At 38.4% G+C, this 12,143-nt stretch overlaps 1 non-coding gene across 1 annotated transcript; it reads right to left on the bottom strand.

Annotated features, from left to right (window-relative positions):
- Positions 1-3,195: 3,195 nt before the first annotated feature.
- LOC128287299 (small nucleolar RNA R71) lies at positions 3,196-3,302 on the bottom strand. The gene has a single exon (XR_008277998.1). It is a non-coding gene; the product is annotated as a small nucleolar RNA R71 (small nucleolar RNA).
- Positions 3,303-12,143: the final 8,841 nt, after the last annotated feature.

The following is a 12,143-nucleotide window of genomic DNA, read 5'->3' as shown; positions in this document are numbered from 1 at the left end:
GGTTACAAAACTCGAAATTCAAATCCGTAAAATTTCCTGAATTTAGACTCATAAAGCTTTTTGCTAATTTTTTCTATAATTTTTTGGTTCAGCCGATTAGTACAGTTTATTAGTTAAAGTTTCCCTGTTACACAGCTCGATCGATCTGACCTCTGTTCACTACGAATTGAATATCTCTCAGTACACAATTCAAACAACCCTAAAGTCTGTTTCATTTAAAACTAGTCTCAATAAGGAATTTAGGAATGTAAACTATATTTCTTAATTTTATTTGTACAATTTTTAATGATTTTTCAAAGTTGGAACAGGGGATCATGTATTCATCCTGAGCAAGTCACATACAATTGTAAATATCTCAAAATATAGAATTCCTTTGCTTGCTCTGTTTCTTTTATATGAAAGTAGACTCATTAAGCTTTAATTTTACATCTCATTAAACCTCTAATTATATTCCTCCTATTTTTGGTGATTTTTCAAAATCACGTCACTGATACCATTTAAAAAACAGTTTTAACGCTAATTTCACTCTTTCACACATTCTTTATGCTAACCTCATTTTATCTTATATATGTATATACCACAAATCATTTTCACCACATTTCATTCACCATAAGTGTAGGTCCAAACCACAATATCACCACAAAACCATCCCGTTGAACAATTCGGATCAATCCTCGATATTTAATGGTTTCAGCACACAGCTCCACCATCATACTTCGTTTAGTTCGGCTCTCTTTTACACATGGTGAACACTTAGTACCACTCATGCGACCCAACCGATTTGTCTCGTAGCTCTCTTGTCTACATGGTGTCCTTCACTTGGAATCACGCATGCGACCTAGCTACATTTATCTTTCACGTAGCTCTCTTGTCTACATGGTGTCCTTCACTTGGAATCACGCATGCGACCTAGCTATATTTATCTTTCACGTAGCTCTCTTGTCTACATGGGATACATCTCGTATCACACATGTGACCTAGCTACTACTGGGTGTCTCGTAGCTTTCTTGTACACATGATGTGCACTCGGCATCATACATGTGACCTAGCTACGCCCTCTATTTCATTCGATCTCTCCGAATGTTCAACCGGATCTCTCTCTATATTTATTTCCATTCTTCCAATAGTCGATTTATATTTTAACATCAGCTAGTATATTTATATAATAGGCTGAAATATAAGAATGTACATGAAATTATTGTAATATTTACATACAAACTTACCTTGGTGCAAAATGTGGAAATTTTGCAATTTAGTCCAAAACTTTTTCCTTCCCGCTCGAGATCAATTCGCGTCTTTCTTGATTATGGAGCTTGAAAGTTGAAGAAACCCTAGCTATGGAGAGAGGAGAATTCGGCAGCAACTAAGGAGGATGATGACCAATTTTGTGTTATTTTTCCCATTTTATTTCATTTAATATCCAAATGACCAAAATGCCCTCCTTACTAAACTTTCAAAAATTCCTTCCATGTCCTAATTTTGTCCATGAACTTAAAATTGGTCAAATTGCTATTTAAGACCTCCTAATTAATATTCCAAAACAATTTCATACTAAAACTTCCGGATGTAAATTTTGCAACTTATTCGATTTAGTCCCTATTTTCAATTTAAGCACTTTAGGCATAGAATTTCATCACGAAATTTTCACACAATCATGCAATCATATCATAAACCCCAAAATAATTATAAAACAATTATTTCTATCTCGGATTTGTGGTCACGAAACCACTATTCCGATTAGGCCCTAATTCGGGTTGTCACAGTTTTCCTCTATTGTTATGAACTAAATTCCCTAAATACCTAGGGAAGTTGAAACCTAAGACGGATCTTATTACTATTTGAATTATATGATAAAAACTTTTCTTATTCTTAGTTATGAGTTTTAATCCTTGTTTTAATATTCTAGGATATTAATTCAAGTCTGACGTGCTTATTCAGTGGAGCAAAAGTCCCTGTTTAAGAGTAGATCCTCCATAATTAAGCGGAGTTGCATGCAATCCTAGAGGAAGGATGACATAAATCTACCAGATTAGAATCAAATCCAATAAGGGAATCCATAGATAGAATTAATGCGACAATAGGGGTTTTAATTAGAAAGAGATTTCAATTAATCAACCTAGAGTCAGTTATTTTTAGTCTCGAGACAAATGTTTACATAAATCGGGGATTTCTACGGATTAAGTCAAGTGAATAAATCGTCTAATTCAAAAGTAATAAGTGAAGTCTAGGTCAATTCTTCCTTGGGTATTGTCTTCTTCATCGGTTTTCCAAAAGTATTTTCCAACTTTAATCTTTGTTGTGTTCTTAGTTAATTAGATAGTTTATCTTATTTTAAAAATATCCCTTTAATTCGTAGGCTAGATAATACAAAGATAGTAATTACTAGTACTTTTAGTCCTTGTGGATACGATATTTCCAGTCTCACCATAACTATACTGTTGTTCGATAGGTGTACTTGCCTTAGTTGAATTTTTAGTTAGTTTAGCGACCATCAAGTTTTTGGCGCTGTTGCCGGGGACTAAGATATTAGGAACACTTAATTTTTATTACTTTAGCCATTTTTATTTTTTTTAATTTCTAACTTTTCTTTTATTTACTTTTGGCAAGTTTTTATAGTTTATGATTAGAAGAAACCCGTTAGGACCTTTACTTTTTGACACCGAAATTGAAAGCACAGCTCGTAGAAATCATAGAGAAATAATGCGAAGTTTACGATATATAGGGGAAGAGCACGAGGGTGACACCACTAATACCGAGGAGATGGCTGAAAATCAAAATAACCCGCTGCCTCCTGTGGTTGCCGCAAATCTAGTGAATTAAATCCTACTCCTCGTACTATGTATGGCTATGCTAAGCCTAATTTAATGGGGGCTGAATCGAGTATTGTTAGACCTAATTGCTGCAAATAATTTTGAACTGAAACCTAACACTATACAAATGATTCAACAGTTTGTTCAGTTTGATGGTTTGCAGGATGAAGACCCAAATACTTATTTGGCCAACTTCTCAGAGTTCTGTGATACTTTTAAAATAAATGGCATTTTTGACTATGCCATTCACCTTCGGTTATTTCCCTTTTCATTAAGGAATAAGGCTAAACAGTGGTTGAACTCGTTACCACGAGGGTCAATCATTTCTTGGGAACAAATGACCGAAAAAGTTTTACTTAAATATTTCCCGCCGGCCAAAACGGCTAAATTGAGGAATGATATCTCTTCTTTTGCGCAAATGGATTTAGAAACACTATATGATGCATGGGAGAAATACAAGGATTTGTTGAGAAGGTGCCCTCACCATGGATTACCTTTATGGCTACAGGTTCAAACTTTCCACAATGGTTTGAACCCCTCAACGAGACAGATGGTCGATGCAGCAGCCCGTGGAACCTTAAATAACAAAACACCTGAGGAGGCTTATGAGTTCATTGAAGAGATGTCACTAAATAATTATTAATGGCAAGTTATGAGAACAAAGCCAACAAAATCAACCGGTGTTTTTGTGACAGCCCTAAATTGACCCTAGTCAGAAAGTGGTTTCGGGACCACTAAACCGAGTCATAAAAATAATTAACCGTCATAGTTGATGCTCATTATATGTACATATGCATGTGTGAAAATTTCATGTTTGGATTTTGTTAATTGTAAGTGAATTTTATCAAATAGGACTTATGTGAGAAAATTTAGAAATGTGCTAGGCAAATGTAAGGTGGCCTATAAATGCATGTTGTGAAAATGCTGGGTTTGCATGTCAATTTACCCAAAATTTAAGCATAGTGGCCGGCCATGCTATGAATGGAAACATGTTGCAAACATGTTTAGTTAGTGGTTATGTTAGAGAGAATAAATAATGAAAAGGAATATGATGAAAACAAAGAAAAGAAAAAAAGTGTCCATCCTTTCACATTTTGTTGGCTTGGCGAATGTTCTAAGAAGAAGGGGAAGAGCTTGAGAAAATCAGCCATGGGAGGTTGCTAGACTAAGGTATGTTTGATGTTGTCCATGAGATTCATGCATGTTTTTAGTTGTTAGTTTGAGTTCTACCTAGCCCATGGTTTAAATCTTTGCTATGAGATGGGGATGATATTCGCCATGGGTGTTGTCTTCTTGGTTGATGTTTGATGTTTGATGTTGTGGTGATGAGGCATGAAGATGAGTTAAGTTTCGCTAAGGTGGATTTGTGTTGATGTCATTTGCATGCTAAGTGTGAAGCTTTGTAATGATACATGTGTATGGTGCTTTTGATGTTGTGAATGGAAGTAGAGGAAAAGTAAAAGAAAATTTATGTAGAAATGTGATATATGTGGATTTATAGGATGTTACAAATATATGTGAAGCCATGCTAGATTAGGAAAAATTCAGTCAAGTGTTCATGAGATGAAATTTTGTGTTTAGGTGAATTAAAGAGGATAGTATAGTTGATATTATATATATATATATATGTATGCATATTCGGCCATCAAATTAAGAGCATAGGTGATGATGAGTCTAAGCTTTGTACATTCGGCCATATATATATATATATGCATGTGTGATTGGATTATTGATAGTAGGGCGATAGCATATGGTTATTAGTGAATAGCTAAGAGCATAAGGTAGCAAGATAAAAATTTTACCATGCTGTTCCGTATGTCATAAAATCATTAAAATGTGAATACCAATATATGTAGCAAAGCGGTTGAATGAGTTAATTTATTTGTTTAAGCTCAAGATCCTAAAGGAGAGGCGTCCAACAAGGGAAATCAAGGTCATCGAGTAGCCGACTTGGAATTATTTTACCCAACACAAGGTAAGTCATTAAGCATATAGTTGGTATTGATTTAAATGATCGTAATACCTATGCAATTGTGTTTAATGAGATGAAATGTATACAAATGTATATGTATGTAGAGATGAAATTGTCGAATGTAAGAAGGAAGTGAAGCGTATATAGTGGCTGGTTTTCGGCACTAAGTGTGCGGACAATAAGTGTTCACGGTTGAGAGAATGGCACTAAGTGTGTGGGCTTGAAATGCATGGCATTAAGTGTGCGAGTTTAAAGTACATGGCACTAAGTGTGCGTGGTTGATTATTAAGCACATGTGTGCGAACCCACTATATAAATATATATATATATTTTCTATCAATTATTTATATTAAGGGTGCGACCTTACCGAATCGATTTCGAACAGCGGAAAGGGTAAGTACCTTGAGTTCATGGCTAATAGGTGCTATGTTTATATATGGAGTTGAGCGTGGTAAGTTTTGAACCTATGTGATGATTATAATTGAAGTCACGTACATAAGGTTCATTGTGGAATAGGTGAAAGTTCGTTTAGTTGTATGATTGTAACGAAAATAAAATGATGTATGGAAATGCCTCAATTATCCTATTGAATAGCGTATGAAATGTCAATGTAGGACTTGGAATGAGATTGAATCGTAAGGTGTAAGAAACTATGGCATAGTTCGGTATGGATGGAGTACTTAGCCTCATTTCGTTGTTTCCTCTTGTGAAAATTTTATTAATGGATGGTAGTGTAATGCTTATGACTTCTCGAGTTATATACTCATTCGGTGTTTGCTTGTCACCCATTTTAGGTTTCTTGGACTCGACTTTTTGCATATTTGGGACCGTCATCAAGTCATCACACCAGCTTGCAACTTTTTGGTATCTTCTTCTTAGTTGGTCTAAGAGAACATTTCGCATGTATAGGCTATTATGTTTGTTTGAACTTTGGTATGTAAAACTTTGGATAGCCATGCGAAAATGGCTTATATAATGTTTTAGCATAGTACTATAATCGTTTGTATGTTGATCACTAAGAGGTATGGAAATGTTTGGAAACGATTAGCCATTGGAATGGTTAATCATGATTATACTTTGTGCTATGTATGCAAAAAGGGCTAATTGAATCATGGAAACTATGAAATAGGTAAAGTCTACCTTAAAGGCAGATGCTGACAGCAGCAGCGATGTGGATGTGAAAAATCACTAAAAATAGTAGGAATGGAATTAAATAGTAAATAAATTATATAAATGAACCTTGATGAATCTACTTTCATATGGAAGAAACGAAATGGTCATATGAGTTGTATGTTAAGAGATATTTAGGTTTTCGTGAAACAGGGCCAGAACGGTTTCTGGATTCCCTGTTCCAAATTTGGAAATTCATTATAAATTAACCTAAGACATTTAGAAGTCATGCCATATATGTATAGATTCCTTTTTGAGTCTAGTTTCTATAGAAACAAACGGCATCAGTATTGAAGCCCTTTACAGGGAGATATCCAGGTCGTAATGCATGAAGGTCAGTGTAGTCGCACCCTGGAACAGGGGAGACTTTAACTAATAAACTGTACTAATTGGCATAACAAAAAATTCTAGAAAACAATTTGTAGATGGATATATGAGTCTAGTTTCAGGGAAAAATCACAAAACTGATTTTCGAGTTGTAGAACTCAAGATATGATTTTTAAGGTGACAGTGACACGCTTAACCAAATTGTCTGGAAAATTTTTTTATGAACGGTGAAATTAAGTGAACGAAGTCTCGTTAACCCTCGTGTCCGACCCGGCGACGGTCTCGGCACGGGTGTTACAATTTTATTGGTATCGAGCTATGGTTTATTCGGTTCTAGGACTACCATAGCGTATGAGTCTAGCTATACATGCCTTAATGTTAGTGCTTAATAATGTGATGACTTCTGACGGTTAAAATTTTTGTTTTGATTAGCAAATGGAACCCGGGGTAGAGAGACCCTTAGCGGATGACGTTGAAAGTGTAGCAGCTGCTCCTGCGCAAGGGACACTGCCTGTTGAACCTCGGTCATCTGCAAATAATCAGGATGAGGGGGCAAAACAAGCCTTCTTCACCATGATGAATGAGTGGGTCGCGCAATATGCCCGAACCATTCCGGCTGTCCAACCATTCCCGAATTTGAATAATCCACCCTAAGAGCCCGTAATGCCATCAGTTACTGATCTTGTGAGGCTGAGTAAACCACCTGTAGACTTGATGCGGAGCCTAGGAGTTCAAGGCCATAGTTACTGATGATGCCGAAAGGCCCGAGTTTTGGCTTGATAACACCATTCGGGTGTTCGATGAACTGTCATGCACACCCGATGAATGTCTAAAGTGTGCTATATCCTTGTTGCGAGACTCAGCCTACTATTGGTGGAGGACCTTGATTTCCATAGTCCCAAACGAACGAGTTACGTGGGATTTCTTCCAAGCGGAATTTCGAAAGAAATATATTAGTCAACGGTTTATCGATCAAAAGCGTAAGGAATTCTTGGAACTCAAGCAAGGCCGTATGACAATATCTGAATACGAACATGAGTTTGTAAGACTCAGTCGGTATGCCCGGGAGTGTGTGGCTGATGAGGTTGCTATGTGCAAGAGATTTGAAGAAGGATTGAATGAAGATTTAAAGCTACTAGTGGGTATTTTGGAGATAAAAGAATTCGTAACACTAGTTGAACGAGCCTGCAAGGCGGAAGAACTTGGAAAGGAGAAGAAGAAGGCTGAATTTGAAGCTAGAGACTATCGTAAAAGATCGATGGGTAAAGCTCTATTCTCGGCTGTAAAGAAGTTCAGGGAGGACACTATTAAATCGAGGACGATCAGGGAATTTCCATTAGAGCACGACCATCGACGGACTCCCGAGCTACTTCGGTAGCTAGTGTGGGCAATAATCGCCAAGAGAAACCTGAATGCCCCCAATGTGGACGACACATAGGTGAATGTTGGGGTAAGTCTACTAACAGGCTCGCTACGGATGCGGTTCAAGGACCACTTCATTAGAGATTGCACGAGCTTGATGAGAAGAATAGGATGCAAGGTGCAAGACCTAGTGGAATGACAGCTAGGGGTAGACCACCGAGAATTTCAGGAGGTAAGGGTGGTAGTCAGAGAGGGGCCTCGGATACGGCTGTTCGATCTGAGACCCATACTCCTGCTAGGGCATATGCCATCCGTGCAGGAGAGGAAGCATCCTCCCCTGATGTTATCACTGGTACTTTCACTCTTTTTGACACTAATGTAATTGCATTAATCGACCCTGGCTCTACTCATTCTTATGTATGTGGGACTTTAGCATCCAGTAAGACTCTGCCTATTGAGTCTACTGAGTTCGTAATTCGAGTGTCAAATCCTTTGGGTCAATATGCGCTTGTTGACAAAGTGTGTAAGAGATGCCCTCTAATGATCCGAGAATCTTGTTTTCCGGCCGATTTGATGCTTTTACCATTTGATGAATTTGATGTTATTCTTGGTATGGACTGGTTGACCGTATATGACGCAGTGGTGAGTTGCAAAAGAAAAACCATTGATTTAAGGTGCGCAAATAACGAGATAATCCGAGTTGAGTCTACGGACTTAAAGGGGTTGCCAGCTGTAATATCATCAATGTTGGCTCAGAAATATGTAAGAAAGGGTGCGAAGCATACCTTGCGTATGTACTTGATGACAAAGAGTTAGAAAAGAAACCCGAATCTGCGGGTGGTTTGTGAATACCCAACGTTTTTCCCAAGAATTACCCGTTTACCACCGTTCGGAGGTAGAGTTTGGTGTTGAGCTTGTACATGGGACTACTTTGATTTCGATAGCTCCGTATCGTATGGCACCAACCGAGTTAAAAGAGTTGAAAGCTCGGTTGCAAGAATTGACGGATAGAGGTTTCGCTCGACCAAGTTTCTCACCTTGGGGTGCACCAAAGATTGTTTGTGAAAAAGAAGGACGGAACCATGAGGTTGTGCATCGACTATCGTCACCCGAACAAAGTGACAATAAAGAATAAATATCTCATACGCGTATTGATGATTTGTTTGATCAACTAAAGGGAGCCTCGGTGTTTTCAAAGATAGATTTGAGATCGGGTTATTATCGATTCTATGATTCGAGATTCGGATATACCCAAAACCGCTTTCGAGCGAGATACGGCCACTACGAATTCTTAGTGATGCCGCTTTGGGCTCACTAATGCCCCTGCGGTATTTATGGATTTGTTAAATCGGATCTTCAGACAGTTTTTGGACCGGTTCGTAGTTGTGTTCATTGACGACATCTTGGTCTATTCAAGAGATGAGACCGAACATGCTGAGCACCTGAGATTAGTGTTGCAAATTTTACGGGATAAGCAGTTATATGCTAAGTTCAAGAAGTGTGAGTTCGGTTAAGAGAGGTTAGCTTCTTGGGCCATGTGGTATCTCAGATCGGTATTCGAGTTAACCCGAGCAAAATTTTAGCCATACTTAACTGGAAGCCTCCGAGAAATATTACTGAGGTTCGGAACTTTTTGGGACTCGCCGGTTACTACCGACGGTTTGTAAAAGGTTTCTCGATGATAGCCACACCCATGACGAAGCTACTTCAAAAAGATATTAAGTTCGAATGGAAGGAAAATGTCGAAAAGTTTTGATCAACTAAAACTTATTTGATGAAGCCCCAATTTTAGTGCAAACTGAATCGGGCAAAGAGTTTGTCATCTATAGTGACGCCTCCCTACTTGGGTTAGGTTGCGTGTTGATGCAAGAAGGTCGAGTTGTGGCCTATGCGTCGAGACAATTAAAGCCACATGAGAAAAATTATCCAACCCATGATTTCAAATTAGCTGCCATCGTATTCGCCTTGAAAATATGGCGACATTACTTATTTGGTGAGAAGTGCCATGTATTTTCGGATCACAAAAGTCTCAAATATTTGATGACTCAAGGAGACTTAAATCTGTGACAAAGACGTTGGCTTGAGTTGTTGAAAGATTATGAGCTGGTCATTGATTATCACCCGGAAAGGCTAATGTGGTTGCGGATGACGCCTTTAAGCCGAAATCACTATTTGCTTTACGAGCAATGAATGTACACTTGTCCGTTTCTACCCGACAATGTGTTAGTAGCCAATTAAAGGCCAAACCATTATTGATTCATCAAATTCGTGAAGCTCAGAAAGTCGACGATGAGTTGGTTGCAAGACGGGCTGAATGTGTTCTGAATATGGAATCAGAGTTTCAAATTGATAATGACGATTGTTTGAGGTTCAGAAGTCGCTTGTGTGTTCCAAGAAATTCAGAACTCATTTCGATGATTCTGAACGAGGCTCATTGTAGCCGAATGTCGATTCACCCGGGGAGTACGAAAATGTACAACGATCTGAGATGTCAGTTTTGGTGGCATGGTATGAAACGAGACATATCCGATTTTGTTTCGAAGTGTTTAATATGTCAGCAAGTAAAGGCGGAACATCAAGTGGCTACGGGTTTACTTCAGCCGATCATGATACCTGAATGGAAATGGGATCGAGTCACGATGGATTTTGTGTCTGGGTTGCCATTGTCGACAAGTAAGAAAGATGCGATTTGGGTTGTTGTTGATAGACTGACTAAGTCGGCTCATTTTATCCCCATACGTACGGATTTTTCATTGGATAAACTAGCTGAATTGCATGTTTCTCAGATTGTGAGATTACACGGGGTACCGATTTCTATTGTGTCGGATAGAGATCCGAGATTCACCTCACGATTTTGGAAGAAATTTCAAGAAGCCTTGGGTACCAAGTTGCATTTTAGCACCGCTTTTCACCCCCAAACCGATGGTCAATCCGAGCGGATAATTCAGATACTTGAGGATATGTTGAGATGTTGCATCCTCGAGTTTAGTGGTTCATGGGAACGGTATTTACCTTTGATTGAATTCGCTTACAATAATAGTTTTCAGTCAAGTATTAAGATGGCACCTTACGAGGCTTTGTACGATCGAAAATGCCGTACGCCATTGTTTTGGACCGAGCTCGGTGAAAGTAAAATTTTCGGAGTGGATTTGATTAAAGATGCTGAACAGAAAGTAAGTATAATTCGTGAGAGTCTGAAGGCAGCATCAGATCGTCAGAAGTCGTACGCGGATTTAAAACGAAGAGATATTGAGTATCAGGTGGGAGACAAAGTGTTTCTCAAGGTATCACCTTGGAAAAAGATACTCAGATTTGGCCGTAAGGGCAAATTGAGTCCGTGATTCATTGGGCCGTATGAGATCTCCGAACGAGTTGGCCCAGTTGCATATAGGTTGCTTTTACCCCCTGAACTCGAAAGGATCCACAACGTTTTTCATGTTTCGATGCTTCAACGTTACCGATCCAATCCTTCGCATGTAATAAACCCTTCCGAGATTGAAATTCAAGCCGATATGAGTTACGAAGAAGAACCGATCCGTATCCTAGCTCGTGAAGTGAAAGAGTTGCGAAACAAAAGGGTTCCGTTAGTGAAAGTGTTATGGCTCAAACACGGCATGGAAGAAGCTACTTGGGAACCTGAGAACTCTATGAAAGAACGATACCCAAACCTATTTACCGGTAAGATTTTCGGGGACGAAAATTTCTTAAATGGGGGAGAGTTGTGACAGCCCTAAATTGACCCTAGTCGAAAAGTGGTTTCGGGACCACTAAACCGAGTCATAAAAATAATTAACCGTCATAGTTGATGCTCATTATATGTACATATGCATGTGTGAAAATTTCATGTTTGGATTTTGTTAATTGTAAGTGAATTTTATCAAATAGGACTTATGTGAGAAAATTTAGAAATGTGCTAGGCAAATGTAAGGTGGCCTATAAATGCATGTTGTGAAAATGTTTGGGTTTGCATGTCAATTTACCCAAAATTTAAGCATAGTGGCCGGCCATGCTATGAATGGAAACATGTTGCAAACATGTTTAGTTAGTGGTTATGTTAGAAAGAATAAATAATGAAAAGGAATATGATGAAAACAAAGAAAAGAAAAAAAAGTGTCCATCCTTTCACATTTTGTTGGCTTGGCGAATGTTCTAAGAAGAAGGGGGAAGAGCTTGAGAAAATCAACCATGGGAGGTTGCTAGACTAAGGTATGTTTGATGTTGTCCATGAGATTCATGCATGTTTTAGTTGTTAGTTTGAGTTCTACCTAGCCCATGGTTTAAATCTTTGCTATGAGATGGGGATGATATTCGCCATGGGTGTTGTCTTCTTGGTTGATGTTTGATGTTTGATGTTGTGGTGATGAGGCATGAAGATGAGTTAAGTTTCGCTAAGGTGGATTTGTGTTGATGTCATTTGCATGCTAAGTGTGAAGCTTTGTAATGATACGTGTGTATGGTGCTTTTGATGTTGTGAATGGAAGTAGAGGAAAAGTAAAAGAAAA

The sequence above is a fragment of the Gossypium arboreum genome, chromosome 13 (genome assembly GCF_025698485.1).
Source record: "Gossypium arboreum isolate Shixiya-1 chromosome 13, ASM2569848v2, whole genome shotgun sequence".
Taxonomy (NCBI): domain Eukaryota; kingdom Viridiplantae; phylum Streptophyta; class Magnoliopsida; order Malvales; family Malvaceae; genus Gossypium; species Gossypium arboreum.
The sequence above is the reverse complement of the archived record's forward strand: the minus strand, read 5'-3'. Positions and strand labels throughout refer to the sequence as shown.